The sequence below is a fragment of the Triturus cristatus genome, chromosome 10, assembly GCF_964204655.1.
Source record: "Triturus cristatus chromosome 10, aTriCri1.1, whole genome shotgun sequence".
In the NCBI taxonomy this organism is placed as follows: domain Eukaryota; kingdom Metazoa; phylum Chordata; class Amphibia; order Caudata; family Salamandridae; genus Triturus; species Triturus cristatus.
The window spans coordinates 92,165,264-92,187,650 of NC_140593.1; the positions used below are offsets into that span (position 1 = coordinate 92,165,264).

At 45.4% G+C, this 22,387-nt stretch overlaps 1 protein-coding gene across 1 annotated transcript in view; it reads left to right on the top strand.

Annotated features, from left to right (window-relative positions):
- Positions 1 to 15,889: 15,889 nt before the first annotated feature.
- Positions 15,890 to 22,387, top strand: part of LOC146788937 (ubiquitin-conjugating enzyme E2 E2) — a 719,694-nt gene continuing 713,196 nt past the window's right edge. Inside the window, exon 1 of the mRNA XM_085630503.1 lies at positions 15,890 to 16,290. The gene's annotated coding sequence lies outside the window, so the exon portion shown is untranslated. The remainder of the gene's footprint in view (positions 16,291 to 22,387) is intronic.

The following is a 22,387-nucleotide window of genomic DNA, read 5'->3' on the forward strand; positions in this document are numbered from 1 at the left end:
ACAATGTGGAGGTGATGGTGATAGGGACCAATCAAGTCCTTAAATGTGAAGGGGGGAAGCATGATAATTATCGCCCTCCTAAATGTGTAATTAAAATCAAGGGTAAGGATGTACAAGTCTGGGCGGATTCTTGTTCTCCATTCACCATCATGGATAAATCCATTTGGGAAGGTTTGGGGGGCAAGTTAGACGATTTGCAAGCTACTGATGTCATTCCTGAAGGCTATTGCGGTGAGAAATTACCTGTTCTGGGATGTGTGAAAACAGAAATGTGTTTTTTAACAGAAAAACTACAGCCAAATGATATTTTGTGTACAAAGGAAGATCTCTTTTGGATTGAAAAAAACAACGGGCCCTTGATATTGTGTTAAACCCAAATCATCCACAACAAGTCATGTTGACGTCATCTGGGGATACTGTCGATTGGGTTACCAAATTTCCTGGTTTGTTTAGTAAAAAACTAGGATGTTTAAAGAAGTTTAAACACCGCATTATTTTGAAGGAGGATGGCGTACCGAAGGTACACAAGGTTAGAAATGTTCCGTTTATGCTAAGGGACAAAATTAAGGATGAGTTGCAGAGGCTTTGCAAAGAGGGAGTGATTGAGCCCATTGAGGCATTCGAATGGTTAAGTCCAATTGTTTTAGCCAGGAAACTTAATGGTAATATTAGTATGTGCATTGACTTGAGAGACTTAAATGACAACATCTGGATTGACCGACATCCCCTTCCCCGCATTAGTGAAATGCTAGCAAGTGTAAAGGGCGGTACACATTTCACCACGTTGGATTTATCCAACGCTTACCACCAAGTGTTGTTGCATGAGGATTTGAGACATGTTACATCTTTCATCACTCCTGAGGGTGCATTTCAGTTTGTTCGTATGCCATTTGGTCTGGCATCGGCTTTGGACGTATTTCAAAGAGTTATGCAAGCTATATTGTCAGGCTTGAAAACATTTTTGGTTCCAGGATGATGTTCTGGTGTGGGGGTGCAATAAGTTCAAACATGATGAGATTCTGGAAGAGGTATTAAAGAAGCTTTTGGATGCAGGTCTCACCATAGCTTTGTAAAAGTGTAAGTTTGGTTTCAGTGGAGTCGAATATTTAGGTCACACTTTAACATGTGATGGGGTTAAGCCCAAATGGAGCTTGGTGGAAGCCATAGAAAAAGCACCTGCTCCGTGTGATAAAGATCAACTCAGGCCATTTCTCAACCTTGCAGAATATTACTCTAAATTTGTGCACCATTTTTCCAAAAAAGTACATGAGTTGAGGAAATTGATGAAAAAGGGGGTAAAATTCGAGTGGTCTGAAATTTGTCAACTTAATTTTAAGGCGATAAAGAAAAACATTGCCAGCGCAGTCACTTTGAAGCCATTTGATCCCGAAGATGAAGCCATCATTTCCACTGACGCAAGCAATCATGGACTTGGTGCGGTGCTCATACAAGTACACAAAGGGAATGAGAGGGTAGTAACCTTCGCTTCCCGCACATTAAAGGGTGCAGATCATACCTATTACACTATTGAGAAGGAGGCTTTGGCATGCTGGTGGGGTGTGTAATATTTTCGTACTTTTGTGTGGGGAACCAGATTCCAGTTACGTACCAACCACAAGCCCTTAGTAGATCTTTTCTCCACTAGAGGCGCGGACAAAGCAACACCTAGGATTGCTAAGGGGTTGTACCATCTTCAGGAGTATATCTTTGAGGTAAAATATATTTTGGGTGCTAAAAATATAAATGCTTATTGTGTATCCAGATTACCATTGAAAAATATACAAGATGAAGATGATGACGAATGGATGGTGGCGGAGGTGAAAGATGTATGTAGTGCCATCAGTGAAGAAGATTGGAGAAAAGCAGTTACTGATGATGTTGTGTTTACCAAAATCTAGGGTGTTTTAGGATGTGAACAAGGGTGGAAGTTGCACAAGGAATTGGAGTCATTTAAGTTAATTTGGTCTGAGTTAAATGTAGTAGATGGTTTGCTGAGGAGAGGATGTAGGTTGTTAGTGCCTGAGACGTTGATGGAAAGGTTATTAAATATCATGCATGAGGGACATGGTGGTATGTCTGCTATGAAAAGGAGAATTAGGGAGGATTTTTGGTGGCCTGGGATGGATATCCAAATCGAGAGATATGTTCGTGACTGCATAGCGTGTGCATGTAGTAACAAGACTCATTCTTCCCAGGAAACTACCATTGTTTCATCGCCCATACCTAAGGGTCCTTGGGATAAACTTGCTATTGATATTTGTGGACCGTTTGATACCTCGAATGTGAATGAAAGATTTGCCATAGTCATGGTCGATTATTTTTCTAAGTGGCCAGAGGTAGCTTTTGTCAGAGAGGTTAAATCCAGTGGAGTTATTTTGTTTTGTGAGGACATTTTCAGAAGAGAGTGTTGCGCTGCTGAGATTGTCACTGATAATGATCCTCAATTTAGTTCAGAGGAATTTGAAAGATTTTTAGTCAGACGGGGTATCAAACATACTAGAACACCTGTCTATCATCCCAGAGGTAACAGCCTTGTTGAGTGCTTTAATAGAGTTCTGGTTGAGTGTGTCCAACTAGCGTACATGAGTGGTGAGTGCTGGAAGCGACAGGTCAAGGATATGTTATGGTCATATCGCACCACTCCTCATTCGGTTACCAAGGAGACACCTTTTTCTTTACTCAAGGGCAGAATACCATGCTCAGAAGCGGTACCAGCTTGGATGATCAGTGCTGGGAAATGTGATGTTGATTTAAAGGGTGTACAATGTAGAGTGGATAAGTATCAGAAAGTTTATTGCCAAAGGCACAATGAGAAGGTTGTGAAACCCAAGCGTCTGTTCACAAAGGGCATGTTTTGAGAGTGTTTTTAGGTGACAAAGCAAGAAAGGGTTGTTCGAAATGGTCCTGCCCTAAGAAGGTGGTTCTTGTGAAGGGTAATTGTGTGAAAGTATCAGATGGAAAATGGTGGAACACCAGAAAAGGGGCGCCATGCTCTAGTACTGAAGTGGCAGTGTCATCAAAAATCCAGCTGGATGCTGACGCACACAATCCTGGTTCTGGTTCAGGGGATGTGTCCTCATCAAGAGTCAGAACTGGTTCTGGACGTATTAGGATAATGCCAAAAAAATATGATGATTACATATGCTCATAATGTTAACTTTATTTTTGTTTGGAAATTTCTTAAGAGGGGAGATGTGTTATATTCTTCTCATGCATTCACATGTTATCCTTGTATTCCTATGAAATGTCCTGGAATGCTTTCTGCTCCTTAGCAACCTGTCCTCTCTGATGCTGTTCTGGAATGTAGACCAGAGAGAGAGAGCAGTTGCTGTGGTTGGTGTTTCCAGGGGTCGTTCCTTGTATCTGAATAAACTCTCTTTAATTCATCTTTATGTGTCCTGCCTCTTCAAAAAGGATCTTAGTATTCTAGACCTCAAGTAGGGTTGCCACTTTTCCACGAAAAAAAATACCATCCATTTGTTGCTGTTTTAATAATTGGCATAGGCCCGGACATGAAACTAAATGAGACTTTAAACAAAATAGTGTGTACTAATTTGGAACTTTCTGCCTTTGTTTAGCACTAGTACATTTAAAGTCGTTTCTGTATATAGATCTGCTGTTTGAAGTATGTACAGGGCTACTGTTGCGGAATGAAGAAAAGACGAGTTGGAGATAAATAAATCAATATTTATTTAAGAATAAATATAGGTAAAAAGGCCTACAGGCGAGATAAACAAACTGATCTGGTGAAAGAAAGCAGTGGAATCTCATTAACATTCTATCACGTCACATAAATACCCAACAAGGGTTCCAAAGGGAATCATAGTGGCGTAGGGGAGGAAATAACAGAAAGGGAAGAAAAGCTAAACTCAAAGGAAGAAATACTGTATGTGAAGATGAATCAATATATGGCATTTGTGAAAATGACACTGAGATGTACAACATCTCCCTTTTATACAGGGAATAAAATCAAGTTAAAACATCACAAAATTATCATAACGTTTAGGAATCCTGATTTCTCTACCTGACGTAAACTGTTTTGGTTTACGGCTAAAATTTCTATCACACCTTTCGTTTACAGACTCAATATTTTCATTTACAGCATCAGGTACAATACTGGATTCATCGTGCAAGGCATTCTTTTCTATTGTTTGAAAGTCACTTTCATTTAAACAGTTGCTACTTTCATTATGTACAAACGTGTTTTCTTCACTTTCAGAGGCATTAAGATTATCATTGCCATCAAAAAAATTGCAACTCCTAGAAGAATAACTTCCACAGTCTATCATACTGTCGTTTAAATTTTCATTTAGTTCATATTTTCCTTTCATTAAGATTTTTTCCTGACCTTCTTTTAGTTTAACAATATCATTTTTGCTCCACCACCCTTTTCACATAGAAACTCAGCACCTTTAGAAACATCTTTTACACAATAAGGAGCAGTGAAAGTGGATTCGCCTTTGGTAACTTTACAAGGTTTTTTTATAATGACCCAATCACCTTTCATGAATAATTTTTCTTTTGCATTGTTATTCATATCACAATACTTTTTAGAAATCTTTTGTTTAGCCACAATTGTGTCCTTCACTTTACTTATTTCATCATTTATCTCTTCTGTTTTTGTGTTCAAACTAAACCACTCATTGAATTTTGGTGTTAATGCACTGTTGCACTTCCTTCCTCTCATTAAATAAAAAGGAGTTTGTTTAGTTAATTCATTAGATGTGTTGTTGTAACTGGTTACTTTTTCTCTTATATACTCTTGTACAGGTAAATGGGATGCTATGGCTAATTGAACACCCTCCTTTAAAACCTATTAACTCTTTCTACTTGCACGTTTGAAAAAGGGCTATAAAGAGGAGTTTTTTCCTGTTTTATTCCTAATTTCTGCTAAAAATCAGTCATTTTTTTAGATACAAGTTGTGTACCGTTGTCAGAAACTAGAATTTTAGGTTGGCCCTCTGTAGCAAATATTCTTTTAAAAAAATCAATTACAACATCTGTTGTTATGTATTGCACAAAATCATAATGGACCCATTTTGAGTAGTAATCGGATAAAACAACTAAATATTTAAAACTGCTTTGTAAAAGGTCAAATGGTCCAGAGAAATCTATAGCAACTTTAGCTCAAGGTCCATCAGGAATTACAACAAGTTGCATCTCACTTTTGCTAATTTTCCAATGCTTATCTGCTTTTAAACATTGTTCGCATTGGTCAATGTAAGTTTCAACGTCGTTGTTTAGCCCTGGCCACCAATAATAACATCGCAAGATCTTTTTTGTGGCAGTGCTGCCAGGGTGCCCTTTGTGTGCAAGGTGTATACGTTTTTTTCGTAGTTTTAATGGTGGTATAAAAAGATCATGTCTTTTTAGAAAACCATTCTCAATGGTTAATTTGTTACCTACTTGCTGGAAACCTTTCGATTCTGCAGTTAAATTTCTTATAGGAGGCCATTTAGTAGTGATAAACTTGTTTTATGATGACATCTTTTTCTTGTGTTTCTAACCATTCTTTTTCAGTGCTAGATCCTTCACACATGACTGTTGCATCAATATGAGCAACCACACATTCTGTGTCATCAAGAATATCCTCATCGTTCTCATTAACTGGTAAACGGGACAAACAATTTGCCCTACAATTAAGTCCTCCTTTAATGTGTCGTATTTTAAAGTTAAATTCCTGGAGTTTTGAAAGTTACCTGACTAGCCTAGAACTGGCTTTACCGTTGCCCCTACCACATCCGTCCATCATATATATTAATGGTTTATGATCTGTTATGATTACAAAGTCTTTTCCCCATAAAAATGTCTTTAATTTTTCCACAGCCCATACACAAGCAAGTGTTTCTCTTTCGATGGTGCTGTAATTTTTTTCTGCATTACTGAGTCTTCTAGAAATGAATGCAACTGTATGTTCTTTTTCACCTTTCTGTTGGCAAAATACTGCACCAATGCCAACTGCGCTAGCATCTACTGTCACAATATTACTCAGAGTAGGATGATGAGGATGAAGTGTGGATGCTTCTACAATGGATTTTTTAGTTATCTCAAAAGCTATATCTTGTTCTCTTTCCCATTCATATTTTTCTCCTTTGCATAATAATTTTCTCAATGGTTCAACCTTATCTGCATAACCAGATATAAAACGGGAAAAATATTCACTTAATCCCATAAAGGATTTAAGTGCTTCCTTGTCTCTTGGTTTTGGTGCTTCTCTGATTGCTTTTACTAGATCATTTTTGGGTTTAATTCCTTCTGACGACAAAACATGACCTAAGAATTCAATGCTATTTTGCATGAATTTACATTTATTCTTCGAAACAGTCATGCCACTTTCATTTAGGATATTTAAAACTTTATTTAAAATTTCATTATGTTCTTTTTCGTTTTTTGCATACACAAGTATGTCGTCTTGAAAAGCTTCAACGCCATCAATTTCGCCAAAAAGGTTATCCATTAATTTTTGAAATACACTAGATGCTGATGCTAATCCAAATGGTAGCCTAATGTATCTGAACGCTCCAAAAGGGGTTATAAACGTTGTCAGATCTTTAAATTCTTCTGATAAACGTATTTGGTGATATGCTGACCTTAAATCAATCAATGAAAAATACTTTGAACCAGCAGTGGATGTTAAAATCTCTTGGACCTTCGGCAAAGGGTGACGATTTACAATTATATTTTTATTAAGAGATCTTAGGTCAGCACAGAGCCTGATGTCACCTGTATTCTTTTTCTTTGCAATGACAATTGCTGAAACCCACTCTGATGAATCAGTTGTCTCTATGACACCTTCTTTGCACAATTTGTCTAAATGCATTTTCAACTCATTCCTCACAGATAAGGGGACCGTTCTTACTTTGTGTGCAACTGGAATTGCGCCTTCTTTTAATATAATTTTATGTTCAAACCCCTTTACAAATCCAATTTCATCTCCAAAAAACATCCTTATTCTGTTCAATTATGTACTCTAAATTGTTACATTTCTTACTTATTTCAACATTGTTTATGTATTCATCATCAAGAATGATTGGATCTGCTGCACCTGGTTTTAGTATAACTTCAAGTTTAGCTAAATCTTTCCATCCCACCAGATTGAGTCCACGTTCTGCTACATAAATTTTAGTATTAATTACTCTCCCCTTGAATGAAAGTGTGTCTTGAAAATATCCCACCATATCAAAATCGGACTCTCCAAAAGCTTTTGGGTTCACATCAGTCTCAGTTAATTCGGTTGTACTCCATTTCTCTTCATATGTTGTGTCAGATATTATAGTTATTGGTGAACCTGAATCCGCCATACCTTTTAATTCAATTTCACCAATATGAACATTTCCTAAAGGTCCTTTTATTTTTCCATCAACAATGTCGAATGATAAAATAATATTTGCGCACATTTCCTCACCGAATTCATCTATTGCATTTACTTTTACTTTGACACTGGTAAAATTTTTCTTCGTCTTACATAACGTTGTATAATGCCCACATTTTTTACATTTCATGCATCTTTTCCCTAATGCAGGGCAACCTTTAAAATCAGCAAGGTGCTCGTGCGATCCACACCTGTAACAAGTTACATTTTTTATCTTCTGTTTTTCTACCACTTCTAAATTTTTCATTCTGCTTGTTTTCATATTTCTTTTTCTCCTGTAAATAGAAAACATTAGTGCTTGAACTAGTATTTGATAGTTCTTTAGTAGAAATTAACGATCGTTCTATGCCTTTCTCAATATCAATTACTTCTTGCAAAGTTTGGTTTCTACAAGCAAGTAACCTCTCCTGTATTTTTTTTGAAAAACTGTAAAATACCAATTGGTCCCTTATGTAAATATCAGTCATATCTTCAAATTCGCAATTTTGTGCTAGAACACGCACGGCAGCGATGTATTCCTCAATGGATTCCTCTTCATTTTGCTTTCTCATTGCAAATTTATGCCTGCCGATCATAACATTACTTTCCTCTGAAAATTGTGTTTCTAAACATTTCACCGCTTCCTGGTACTCATTTAATGGTATAAACACACCTGGTGGACTTTCATATTCCGGTAAACTGTCAACTATTTCTTGACCTGCCTTTCCAAGAAGTCCAAATAATAATGCTTTCTTCCTTTCTGCAATATAATCCTTGCCATCTATTGATATTATAGAATTTTTGAATGCTCTTAACCAGTTTTTCCACTTCATTTGTGGCTTTCCAGGTTCCTCCAAAAAATGACATGGTACACATATATTGTTGCTTTGTGCCATGTTCACTTCCCTGAATACCTTTAGAGTCTTTTAATATCTGTATTTTTTAGTAAAATCAATATCCGATTCACACGAAGCTTAGATTACTTACATTTTCATTGTTATCTTATGCTTCGTTAATTCCTTTGCCTCGATGCGTACGGTGAATTTCCAGTCAGTTTCAATCAATCTGACTGACTTCAAAATGGCCGCACGTTTATTACGTTGTGCGTGCGTGTGACGTTTCAGTGATTCACCCTATTCAGGAGTGAAACACATACGTCAGCATACGCTCGCGCACAATGAAGATGCTTGTCCGTTGGTCTGCAACTGCCGTAACGGTAAATTAACAAATACTACTTTTCCTAACTTCCTTCATAAAAATAATCAGTTTCCTTCGTTTATACTTGCGTTTCAGACGTTTTTTAGATAAGTCTTCTTTAGCAATGTTCCATTGAGGTTTTAAAGCAGGTCACGCAAGTCGCTCATGAAGATATGCTGTGGGCCTTCTTTTTTTTTTTTTTTTTTTTTTTTTTAAAAACCTTTATTTCTTCAAAAGTCTGGACACAGCTATTCAGCCGACAACCCGGAGGTTCGGCAGCTTCGATAGAGAAGGACAAAGAAGCGTCCACATTGCATTGAAGGAGCAGTGAAAAGATTCCATTTTTAAATAAACACAAACACACAACAAACCCCAGCAAGGCAAAAACACTGAATGCCCATGGTGAAAGCCCCCCAGGGGAGGCCGGACCCCAATCATCTAACAGTCACAGTACTGTGATAAGAGGAAGAAGGGGGACAGCAGAGTCCCAAGAAGTCAATTAATCATCACATCTTATATACTGAGCTGGAAAGAATGTCAAGAAGAAAGCTGTTCCTCGGGGGGATCCAAATCAGGGGCAAGACATATTCCCCCCCTGTATTGATTCCACCGCCCCCAGATGGCGTGCCACTTCCGAGGGCGGCCTCTAGCGCAATATACTGTCTTCTCCCTGAACATACTCCAATCCATATTTTCTTTCCACGCGGTCAATGTGGGGGGCCCCGCGGAGCCCCACAATCGCGCGATATCTCTCTTAGCGACCATGTTACCCAGAGTCACCCATTGGGTCTGTGCCGCATCGTGATCAGTGGGCCCCCAGACATTCAGGAGACAACACCGCGCTTCCGGCTGCATAGCAATGCCCGTCACCTCCCCCATCACTACATGGACTCTCCTCCAGAATTCCGCGATGACACCACATTCCCAGATGATATGCAGGAAAGTACCCACCATACCACATCCCCTCCTACATAGGCCTTCCTCAGAGAATCCCATATGAACCAGCCTTGGCCCCGTCACATACACTCGATGCAGTATTTTGAGCTGCACCAGCCTCAGACGCGACGGGATCGCAGCCTCCTTGGGAGAGGAAACAGCAGACTGCCAATCCTCGTCATCCAACTCAAGTCCATCCCTAGTCCACTGGTCCCGCAGCCCCAGAAGCGCATCCGCCCGGACGTTTATCAATTTCTTGTATATGAGCGAGATCGTGCTCTCAGGCATATGGCCATCAAGGATCCGGTCCTCCAAAGGAGAAGACTCAGGCACCTTCTCACCCTCCACGAGGACTGACCGGAGGGCATGACGCACCTGAACATAGCGGAAAAACTCGGAAGTCCCCAGCTCATACTCCTTCTGCAACTCTTCAAAGGACTTCACCCTCCCCTTAATCAGCACATCTCCGACCCTGGAGATGCCGATCAGGTCCCATTTATCAAAACCTTTTGTATGCCAAAGCCTACCCAATCTTTCAGATTCAAACAGCGGGGTAGCGAGGGTGAGCCTATCCTTCCAGCCCAGCGAGTCAGTTGCCATCTTCCACACACGCACCGCCACCCCAGTGGGCCCCGTGAGGGACGAGTCCAGGGACCGCGAGTACAACGCCCTGTGATAGTTACCACCACGCAGCAACCACCTATCCATGGCATAACCAGGGCTGAGGGCAGGGCCATAGAGACCATGATTAATCGCGCTCAGCTGGGTGGCCCAATAGTAGCGTAGGATGTCTGGAAGCGCAATACCCCCATCATACCATGGAAGCGTCAATTTAGCGATTGCTATTCGCGGCCGCCCGTCCCACAACAACGTTCGTTGGAGGCTTTCGATCTCCCGAAAGTATTTGGCCGGTACCCAATCTAGAGTATTCTGCAATGCGTAGAGGAACCGGGGAAGAGACATCATTTTGAACAAGGCAGCGCGCACAACGAGGGAGAGCGGCAGCCTCCGCCAGCCCTCTACATCCCGCCGCAGGCGCGCCAGGGGGGGGAGCAGGTTCCTCTCATACCGCAAAGCCGAGTCCGTGGAGATAAAGATCCCCAGATACACAAAGCCCTGCTGAGCGATCTGGATCGAACAAGTTCGCGGGATCGGTGGAACCTCGCCACTCAGATCATATAAATACGATTTACTCCAGTTGATGACGAGACCCGAATTCCTACCGAAAGATGTAAGAACGTCACAGACCACTATCAGTGATTTCTTGGGCGAGGCAAGATACAACAGGATGTCATCAGCATATAGCGAGATGCGGTCCTCGTGTTCGGGCGACCATCTAAGTCCCCGTATATCCGGGTTCCAGCGTATCCACGCCGCCAGGGGCTCAAGGGCGAGGGCGAACAACAATGGCGACAGGGGGCAACCTTGCCGAGTGCCCCTCCCAAGCTGAAACGGAGTCGACGCCCGGCCTTTTAGCACCACACTCGCAAGGGGTCCCTCATACAGCAACCTCACCCAGCTAACAAAGCCATGGCCAAAGCCGAACTTGGCCAGCACAGCCCACAAATATGCCCATTCCACCGTATCAAAGGCCATCGTGGCATCGAGAGACGCCACAACGGCTGGTTCACGCAGCGTGCCCGCCCTGGCGATTACGCCATGAAGGCGCCGAAGGTTTAACGCGGTGTTAGGATGCGGAATAAAACCGGATTGATCCGGGTGGATCAGGTCTCCAAGTACCCTGATCAATCGGGCCGCAAGGACTTTAGCCAGAATCTTCGGCTCGGCGTTAAGAAGTGAGATAGGCCTATACGAGGCACACTTATCTCGGGGTTTACCATCTTTGTGTATAACAACGATTGTCGCCAGTCGCTGATCCAACGGGAGGGTCCCACCCCCCCGCGCCTCCACGAACATGGCGCGCAGGTGAGGGGCAACCCTATCCGGAAACAGCTTATACAGGTCAATTGGCAAGCCATTCGGGCCCGAGGCCTTGCCCGAGTTCAGCGCGCGGATAGCTCCCGCCACCTCATCGACCGTTATGTCTCCATCCAAATCGTCCCTATCTACATCGGAAAGACAGGGCAAAGCGATATCACGCAAGAGGTCACGCGAGTCCTCGGGCGGCCTATCCGACACTGAGGCATAAACCATACGGAAATAGTCCGTGAAGCACTGTACAATCCTCTCAGGTTCCACAATCACCTCTCCCCCCTCTCCCGTCAACTCCGGCACTACTCTATTAACCTGTTCTTTTTTGTCCAACCAAGCTAGGAGTTTCCCGGCCTTGTCACCAACATCATACAAGCGGCCCTGCTGTTCCCTACTGAGGGTCTTAGCAGCATTCGTCACCAGGTCCTTATACTCGGCTTGCTTCAAGCTCAGCTCATGCAGTGAGGCCTCTGTAACCTCCTCCTCTAGCGCTCCCTCCAAAGCCACGATCTCCTCCTCAACCTGCATAACCTCGCCATCTCTCCGCCGCTTGGCCGCCACTACAAGGGAGAGGGCCTCCCCTCGCAGCACGGTCTTAAATGCTTCCCACAGCGACACTGCCGAGTCCACGGATCCCTGATTATCCTTGAAAAAATTATCAACCGTCTTCACCAGTGCGCTGCGCATCTTGGGGTCTCGGAAGTACCAAGGGTTAATAGGAGCCACTCTTCCCCCTCCCTCACGGCCAACATCCAGTCTGACCCACACTGGCGAATGGTCCGATATACCACGCGCCATGTGCCTGGCCTCGGACACCATTGAGGCATGCGCAGCCAGAGTGAGCAGGTAATCAATCCGAGAGAGGCTACCATGCGCTCCGGAGTGGAAGGTGTATTGGCTCTGTGTGGGGTGCCGGAGCCTCCAGCAGTCTATCAGGCCAAGAGTGTCAAGAAAGTCTGGAAGCCACTTCTGAGCCCCCCCTGTGTCTCTGGGCGGGTATCTATCCAGCAGCCCAGAGCCGACAGCATTGAAGTCACCCCCCACCACAAGCATACCCCCCGGGAGATCCAGCAAGGCCCTACCCAGATCCGTAAACGTGGAGGCCTGCAGGGCCGGCGGGACATAAACCGAAACTAAAACCAAAGTTCTTCCTTCCCACCGCCCCGCCACCGCCACAAACCTCCCCCTATCGTCAACAATGGTGGAGTCCACCTCAAATGGTAGCGAGGCTCTGACTAGGATGCCCACACCCCTGGACCCAGAGGAAAATCCCGAATGTGCTATGAATTTATAACCCTTCCTATTAAGAGCATAGCACGTGTTACCTATAAGGTGCGTCTCCTGCAGTAGGGCGACATCCGGCAATGACCGTTTCAGGAATTGCAAAACAATCCCGCGCTTAATGCGATCCCCCAAACCATTAACATTCCAGCTAATAACACTTAAACCCCTACCCCCATCCCCAAACGTAAGGAGGCCCACCCCACCCCCGAAGAGCCACCATGGAACAGTCCTGAAAATAATCAATACGCCTTGCAGAAACAAACCCCCCAACAACAAACCCAAAGTCCCAACTATCCCCCCCACCCTGCACCCCTGCTGCAGCTTACAAAGCCCCCCCAACTTGCAGTGTGCCTGTCGCCCTACCAAACCCAAAATCTACAAAAAGTACCCTAAGGGAGGAAAGAGCTCCCCTCGTCCTCCCACAACCCTCCGTATTTACTGCATTCTGTTCTAGTCAGTAACTAGAGTCAAATCGAGTCAGTCCGGTTCCGAAGACATCAACCTTGTTCATCCCGGCCACTGTCCCCGTCTGCGGCAGTGTCCTCTCCCGTCCGTCGTCGGGGCAGAGCGTCCAGCCATTGATCGGCCATGACAGGCGACTCAAAAAAGAATGTTCGGTCTTCGTACACCACACGTAGTCTGGCAGGGAAGAGCATGGCATATTTCAGTTCCCTCTCCCAAAGCCGCCTCTTCACCCCCAGGAAGCCCTGCCTCTGCCTCTGCACCTGCTGGGTGAAGTCAGGATAGAAATTCACCGAAGCGTTCTGGAAGGGGACCGGGCCCGTCACCCTCGATGCTTGCAGGATAGCGTCCCGATCTCGAAAGTGAAAGAGCCGGGCGACAATCGGCCTCGGTGGGGCTCCCACCTTGGGCCTACCACCCGGCACTCTATGGGCCCTCTCAACTGCGAAAAACTTTCCAAGACCCTTAGGCTGCAGATGGTTAAGCACCAAGTCCTCCACTAGCAGGTCTACAGAAGTCTCATCCGAGGACTCCGGGACCCCGATAACGCGCACGTTGTTGCGCCTGGCCCGGCTCTCAAAGTCCTCCAGCCGACGGGCGGCGAGATCACTCTCGGTCCGCAACTTACGGACCTCGGTCTGTAGTTCCGAGACATCATCAGCGAGGCCCGTGGTCTTGAGGTCCAGGGTTTTAACTCGTTCGTTCGTTTTGCCCAAATCCGCGCGGATCAGATTAACGTCCACCAAGATGGCATCCACTTTGTGCGCCAGGGCATCAAACTGTCTCCCAATCGAAGTCTGCAGCCCTTCGAGCGCGCCCATGACATCCTGAAGCGAGAGCTCCGGGGCCAAGGGTGAGGCAGTCTTCTGTGCATCCGGCGACTGGCTCGGTCCACCCGGTGACCCCTTCTGCTGGGCGTAGCGGTCCATATTATTGGCCTGAGTATAGGCTCCCCGCCTGGTGGCCTTAGGCTTCAGCCGATCCACCTCTGCTTTGCCCGACATGGTTGGCTCAAGCAGGTCGGTTCAAACAAGACGACCCTCCTCCAGCGAAAGGAGGCAGGAGTGCGCAGTCCTGCGATGGGCGGCCAGAGTAGCGTGCAGAGCGTCCAAATGATAATAAAGCAGCCGGGAGCACTCCCTGGGCAGGGCCAACAAAGGGCGAGAAAGTGAAAGGATGAGGACCTCCGTCCGGTAGTTCACACCTCGCCTGGCCGCTGTTGTTCAATTAGAGGTCGGGCATCCTGCCAACTCTAGCCCCTGGCATCCCTCGGAGATAGGCCTCAATCTTCCGCCATGCATAACTCCGGTTCCCGGTGGGCAATCCGACCGCGGGTGGCATCAATCGCCTCCCTGACAAGTCATCTGCACGATGCCATGCATGCAAACAGGATTAGAGACAGGATAGTCGACGGCGGGCACGAGGGTCTCGGGAGCTCAAAGCTCACGCGGCCATCTTGGTCAAGCGCTAGGCTCCTCCCCGCTGTGGGCCTTCTTGATTTCGCTTTAAATCGTCGCCAAATTGCTACGGAATGAAGAAAAGACGAGTTGGAGATAAATAAATAAATATTTATTTAAGAATAAATATAGCTAAAAGGGCCCACAGGCGAGATAAAATAAATAAACTGATCTGGTGAAAGAAAACAGTGGAATCTCATGAACATTCTATGACGTCACATAAATACCCAACAAGGGTTCCAAAGGGAATCATAGTGACGTAGGGGAGGAAATAACAGAAAGGGAAGAAAAGCTAAACTCAAAGGAAGAAATACTGTATGTGAAGATGAATCAATATATGGCAATTGTGAAAATGACACTAAGATGTACAACAGCTACAAATGCTGGCTTTAGGTGAATCTACTTATTTTTGTACCGGTGGGTCATTAAAATACTGGTTGTCCCAGTAGAACACCAGTCAGGGGCAACTCTAACCTCAAGCCATAGAATCACTTGACTTGTTGCATTAGAGTAATTAAATCGATAATATTGCATTTATGGGGAAGGAGATGCCGTCTAAGGGCTAGAGCTGCCCGCCTTGGACCACCTCGGATTAGCAGATTGTGATTCTGGGCAAATCATTCAACTTCCCAGTGACAAAAAAATAGAAATACAAGAACTGCTTGTCGAGTAAAACATCTGGTTCTCATGTACAACACTCTAAATGCACTTGCACCAAGTTCGAGCTATATAAAACTGCAAAAACAAATAAAAGATCTCAGGCCCAATCACGTTTCTTACACTCCTCACTGCGCACGTGCTACCCCAACAAACGTACCCATCTCATTATTTTAGCCCACGCCCCTCCCTATTGCTAAACCTGTCATTCTGCGCACCAAAGCGAGGCCCCAAGCGGCGGCAGTGAAATAAAGGCAGTGGAACTTTCAGAGGAACGAAATAGGTTTCGAAAGTAAAACCGCAAAAGAATCCCGCTAACCGTTATATCACATTTAGAGTAAAATTCATAATTATTTGTAAGGGAAAAAAAGAAAGCAAACATAAACGCATGCTTTCAAATTTTCTAATCAGGTCAACTTTTTTCGTTACTAATTGTTGAGTACTCAATCGATAACTATATCAATTTGTAAAAATAGATTGTAATCTGTGCGTTACGCCTTTATCTTCTACAGTATGCATGAAGCGCTGGGATTTTCAAAGATGGGCGTCTTGATCGCAGTACTTGTACGAAGCACAATACCTGAGATTGTCCTTCTTTTGTGTCTGAAATTTTACTGTTGGCTTGGGCTCGCGCTCGTATGTCCTACCTCGGCGCTGGGCACCGCGTGTGAGCGCGCGCTCCGCTCATCCTGGCGTCAGGTTCCTTTCTGTGCGCGCGCCGCTGTGGCTACCGCTACTGCTGCTGTCCACGCGCCGGGGGCTGCCTCCGGGTGCGCGCGCCGCTGCTCTCTCGCTCAGTGTCTCGCGGCGGGGGCGGTGCGCGCGCAGAGGCACTAGTAGCAAGCAGGCGCTCTTCTTCGCACCCCGACCCGCAGGAGGAAGGAGGAAGGCAAGGAAGGAACCTCAGCAGGGGGCGCTGCAGAAGCTTCTGCCCACAGCAGGGTCCCAAGCCCATGCAAAGCCAGTGAAGGAAGTCTGAGCTGCAGCACCTAGAGGAGGGAACAGCACCGCCAGGTGAGCCTCTGGGCTAGACACATTGGAAGCCCCGCCGGAGTGCTGCTCTAGGGGTGCTGTGCTGGCAGCCTCCACAATGTACATTTGGAGTGTTTGTGACCCCCTGGTGGGGCGTTTGCAGGGACGCCAGATCCGTTCAGGCTCCCCTTCATGCCATCTGCCCCTACTCCCTGTCTCTGCCCCATTAATGTCGTCTCAGGAACTCAAGTTTGATTCGTCTTTCATCTCCCATGTCTTTCTCTGATAGTCCACTCCTTCCCATGACCCTGTGGCCATCATATCTTATCCTATTTCTACTCCTTTAACTCCCTCTTCCTTCAATCCGATCATCTCATTCTTTCCCTGTCCTCCAATATACATCTTGTCCCCTCTCCCTGCGTTCTGTCATTCCCTCCTCTGATTCCCTCTGGCATTATCTCCCCTACCACAGCCCCAGCAGGGGGTTTCCCCACTATAACTCTGGTGCTAAGTTTGACACCTCCAGTGTTCACTACACAGTTTGCTATTGACAGTCACCACTCTTCTATTCCGTTCGCCTGGCAACCAATAAGCGATCATTATATTTCACACAAGATTCTGACTTCCTACTGCCCCTTCTAGCAATACTCTAAAGTCCCATTTCAGCAGTAAGTAATAATGTTTCATTCCAGCCATACAACATCCAATATAGAAAGAGTCCAAATATGTGACTGTCAATTTATAGTCATTCCTTCTGTGTGACACTCAAAACATAACCATTCTTTCCATGTGGCACTTGAGACATGGCCACTCCTTCCATGCGACACTCAAGACTTGGCCACTCCTTCCATGTGACACTCAAGACATGCCCATTCTTTCCATGCAACACTTGAGACATGCCCATTCTTTCCATGCAACACTTGAGACATGCCCATTCTTTCCATGCAACACTCAGGACATGGCCATTCCGTCCAAGCAACACTCACGATATGGCCATTCCTTCCACGCAACACCCACAACCTGCCCCTTCTTTCCATCCAACACTCATGACATGGCCATTCTTTCCATGCAACACTCATGACGTGGCCATCCCTTCCATGAGACACTGAAGACGTGGCCATTCCTTTCATGTGACACTTGACATGGCCATTCCTTCCATGCAATGCTCAAGACATGGCCATTCTTTCTATGCAGCACTTGAGACATGGCCACTCCATCCATGCAACACTCAAAACATGGCCATTCCTTCCATGCTACACTCAAGATGTGGCCATTCCTTCCATGTAACATTCACAACATGTCCATTCTTTCCATGTGACACTGAAGACATGACCATTCCTTTCATGTGACACTCAACATGGCCTTTACTTCCATGCAATACTCAAGACATGGCCATTCTTTCCATGCAACACTCACTACATGGCCTTCCTTTCATGCAACACTAAAGACTTAGCCATTCCATCCATACAACACTCTATACATAGTAATTCTGGCGTTAATACAAGATCACATAGCCATTCCTTCGATAAAACCCTCTATACATAGCATTTAATTCATGCAACACTCTATACATGGCCAATAACGCCAACCAAAGAGCATCCATTTTATATTTCTGGCCTATTGTGTCCATGCAGTGGCTCCTTTCAGTGATCATTAGTGGTGTAGGAAGGGCGCCATAGACTCCAGTCTGAACCTGAAAAATGAGCCCTCCTAACCCCTCAAACCTAACTCGGGTGCACCGGATCCATCACGCGACTGAACACTGGTGTAACTGCACCCGCTGTACTAATGATAGTTGCACCACTGGTTGAGAGACCTATGCTAAGTGTACCCTGGGCATTCACTCACAGGCTAGTACTAAAAGTTGTGAAGTGGGTCAACTTTACTTTCCTTGTATGGCAGAGTGTCTTTTGTAAAAAAAAAATCACAACCAAACCACCCTCTTATATCTGACATATTTTTAAATGCTTGTGTTTGTTACTTTGGATGCGCGCCTGATCACTAACAGACCCTGAAGTGTGATGAATCAATTATATGAATTTTACACCAGTGGTGTAGAGGTAGTCTTTGTCGTGCGCAAATCGATGCTCCCTTTTCCTGCGATAAAGCCATTTGCAGCTGTCTGGCCTAGTTAAGTCTTTTAATTTAGCATTTCAGTTAAATGTTCTGACTGGGTATATTGATCAGAGTCAAAGTTTCACAATGTATTTTTATTTAAAAGGTATTTATCACTAGGGGTCTGGAAGTTTCGGGTTAAATGGTGGACTAAACTTTTGCACTATGGAAGAATACTGCAAGCACTAGTGAATTCTTGAGCTGTGCACCTCTTCATCCTCGGTTTCTGAAGATGGTTCGCTTGGTTCCTTGGTTTGTACTGGGTACCCTAGACATGATCCTATGCCGTACGTGAATATGCTTCATCCACTCAACTGATAATTAGGATATTGCCTTGAAATTACTTGGGGTGGCAGTCACTGGAGACTGACATTCTTGTTCACTGAGAAATTGCTGATGAATCCAGGCTGGTCGTTCCCTCGTTCTTCTCAAGTTGTGCTGTTTCTCACAATCGTTTGCAGAAGATTAAACGTGGTAAACAGCGTTCACCACGCATGCGAGACAACACATGCCATTACAACGCGGTCGTTACAATGACTTTTGTTACACTGCATACCATTACAACGCAAGTCAGAACAACAAATTGCGTTAGGGGGCAGAAGGTGTTAGATTTAAAAGCCAAGACCTTCCCTACTGTTGCACAGACTGGAGTTGGAATAGTAAATTATACTATTCTAACGTCCAGCGCCCCCTACAGCAAGTCGTTGTTCCTACTTGCATTGTAAAGGTATGCGATGTAACAATGCGGTCGTTGTAACGACCGCGTTGTAATGGCATGCATTTTAAACGAATGCGGACTAACGTGCCATATTCACTAAACGTGTGCCCTACCTCACAATTGTGCCTATGCTGCAGCACAAACCTGCTTTGTGTGGTTTGCTGCGTCTCCAACCGCCTGCAGTTTGTTGGAACCCGTGCACCTGATACTGGATAAGTTCTCCTTAATGACTTCCATCCCTGGACTAGAGGGACGCCTGCGTGGATTCATAAAATGCCCAGCCCCAGGTCATTAAATGTAGTTTATTGCTAGCCTGGAGAACATTGCACTGTAAGTGCCTTCATTGGCATGGACAATCTCTGTACCTCGTGTTGAGGTCAGTGAACTCGATGGTGAGGGATGCAGTGTTCTATCTCCGAAGGTCCTTCACTAATTGTTTTCCTCCATCTTGTGGCCCTTACATCAGGGCCATGGAGACACGTCTGTTTCTTTCCATTCCTTTTCGAGGCTGGCCAAGAACGAGGTAAGACAATCTTCCTGCGTGATTCACCAGAGCCAGGAGGTAAAGTTCCCTGAGAAGGTTCCATTGGAACCCCAGAGACGGTCTCCATCGCCCACACGCGCCTTCCGGTCTAAAATGTGATACTTCCGCCGTCGGGGTAGCGCAACCAGTTGAGTCGGGATCAGAAGAAGAATGTGCAAAATCAATGTTATATGTCAGGATAAATAGTACAAAAGGATTACACGTGCAGTCAGCGGGCACGCCGTGACTTGTTTGGACGAGTGAGATCAACATTGGGATAAAAAAGGGCATTTGATTTACGCTGTAGTCATTTCACGACTACATGTGCCATTAATTCAGCGGTGAGTAACTTCTTACTCAACATTTAATGCCGCCTTGAGGGGCTGGCGGTGATGAATTGAGGCCTGACTGAGCATTAGGCGGAAATGGGGGGCACAATCTCCTTCAGCTGTTCTCATTACCTCGCGCCTGGGCGGTGGGGGCGGGAGGGATGCTGGATTCATGTGGGGGCCCTTTGTTGCTGTGCTTGTCTTGTCTAACAATTTGACATCTGCGCTGAAAACAAGCTACACGTTTATCACCGACAAGGAAAATAAAACGCATTTCGTTTTTTTTTTCTTTCCTGCCTGCGAATAATGTGCTTTTTTGATCCGGAGTCCTTTTTATTATATCCGCGATAGAGTGTGGATTACTGAGCGTCCACCCAGGCTCTTCAAACAGTCACCGGCGAAGCAGGGTAAATAAACCCACGGCGGATACTTGCGATATTGCGCTGGGAGGCTGAGATGAAATCTGGTTATTCAGTGAAAATGCGGAGAGGGATGCGAGCACGTGTCATGGGATAAGCTCGACTGTGATCGGGTCGTACATGCAGTGTAAATGTGAGATGATACTTTGTCTGGGGAGGGGGAGGTGGGGGCGTTTGTGCCACTCGCAGGATTATGATGGAAGTGGCTCCCTCGCATCACTTGATACCCAACGAGATGCTCTCGCATTCGCTCGGATAACCGTGTTTTGAAACGAGAGAGGCCGCCGCGCGCCGGGATGTGAGAGGGCGGATGCTGTTTCCATCTGTGCTGTAACACTTTTTTATTATTTTAATGCTGATCTGCGATTGTGGCCTTGGTGACTCCTGCGTTTCCATAGTTAAAGCACGCCTGCCTCAAGGCGCCTGCTGCTTGGCTGTCGCCAAAAATGTCACCGAGTCGGCTCATTTTTGCAGTGTGTCACACTCGTAGCACACTGCCTTGTGCACGCCCGTGATGCACCAACGCACGCTCTGTGTAAATCTATATTAGTGTTTTTTTCCTTTCTGAAGGTACTCAGTAGTAGTTGGTTCATTGTGGTGCTTCGTGGTTCTCTGAAGTGGACCGATGGCGACGTGTAGTGGAGCGCTACGAGGCCTCTCAAATCATAGCAATGCGCTATACCGACCTCCATCATTCACGCTCGATCTTTGCTTTTGTCAGTCTCCAGCTCTTGGCATTTTGACTTCTCTGCCATCAATCTCTCTCCCCTCTTCACAACGCCCGCTTCCTGCCTACTTCAGTTCCCCTCTTCTTTTCACCTTCTTGGCTCTCGGTCCTCTCACCTGCACCTTCCTACCCCTGCAAGTTCTCACCTCCGCCGCTACCCGCTTCTCTCGCTCTCCCAGAGGTCTCTGTGTCCTCCCACGCTTCATAGGCTTCATAATGGTGCAATGTATATATATGTCTAGACAATATCTACTATATATATTTGTTATATAAATATGGAAGGATGCGCCTGCAGACCTGTATCCCATCAGACGCTTTCACTTTCACTTCTCGTTCTTCTCTGTTTTACCCGACGGTTTCCCCTTCTCTACTCCCTCGCCCCCCCCCCCTCCCCCAGTCAGCAGGCCAATTGGCTCCTTGTCCATTTCAGCCTTTCCAATGAAGCCTGTTTCTCAAACATGGCCGCAGGATGTGGCTCGCTAGACTATCCTCGGGGAGAGCTCTTCTACTGGCGGCCTCTTCCTTCAATAATGTGTGTTTCATGCTCAGTGTTGCGTGTTGTTCACTTTTCCATTTGCAGGCTTTGTTGACCCAATTTTGTTTTCCTTGTTTGTGGAAGTTGAGGTCTGACCGAAAAACAGGAGTCCACCATTGAGAACCCTTGGGAGTTCTTTGGGAGATCTTTGAGGGTTCCCAAAGCCCTTTGAATGACGACCAACAGTGTTGACGTAACTCACTCTCATGGCACTTTCAAGAAGACACATGGTGGTTTGTAAAAAGCGCTGAGCGCTGAAGGCTGCCTTAGCCTCGACCCTCATGATCAGCACTTTAGGGTGGACAGGAGACAGAAAAAAATGTTGTAGCTCATTATTAGTAGACTTAGTTGCTCATCTGTTTAGCACACATACGCTGCATGCTTCTCTTGTGTGCTTAACTCTCATCTCAAGCTTTGAAATCCTTAAATCCTTTTGGTCGACTCGATATCCTCTCTCACCATCCCAGGCTGGACTATGCCTTCTCTGCCGGTGAACTTTACAAGTCTGTTCAGGACATGTTCCTGAAATGTTTGCCAGTTATGGAGCTTCTGTCCCTATATTGCAGCAATTTCGGGGCCTTCATGGACCCCTCAATATTTGTAATGTGGATGAGCGCAAAATGATGACAGTAGAGACATTCCAGCTTGACTCGTCTAGCTCTAGAAAATGTATTTCTTCAGTTCTGTTCAAACATTACAGATCTCTCTGCTTTGAGATGCACGGCTGTCTAGCTAGAGTAAGAGTGTGTACTGACATCTGCAGAAACCATCGT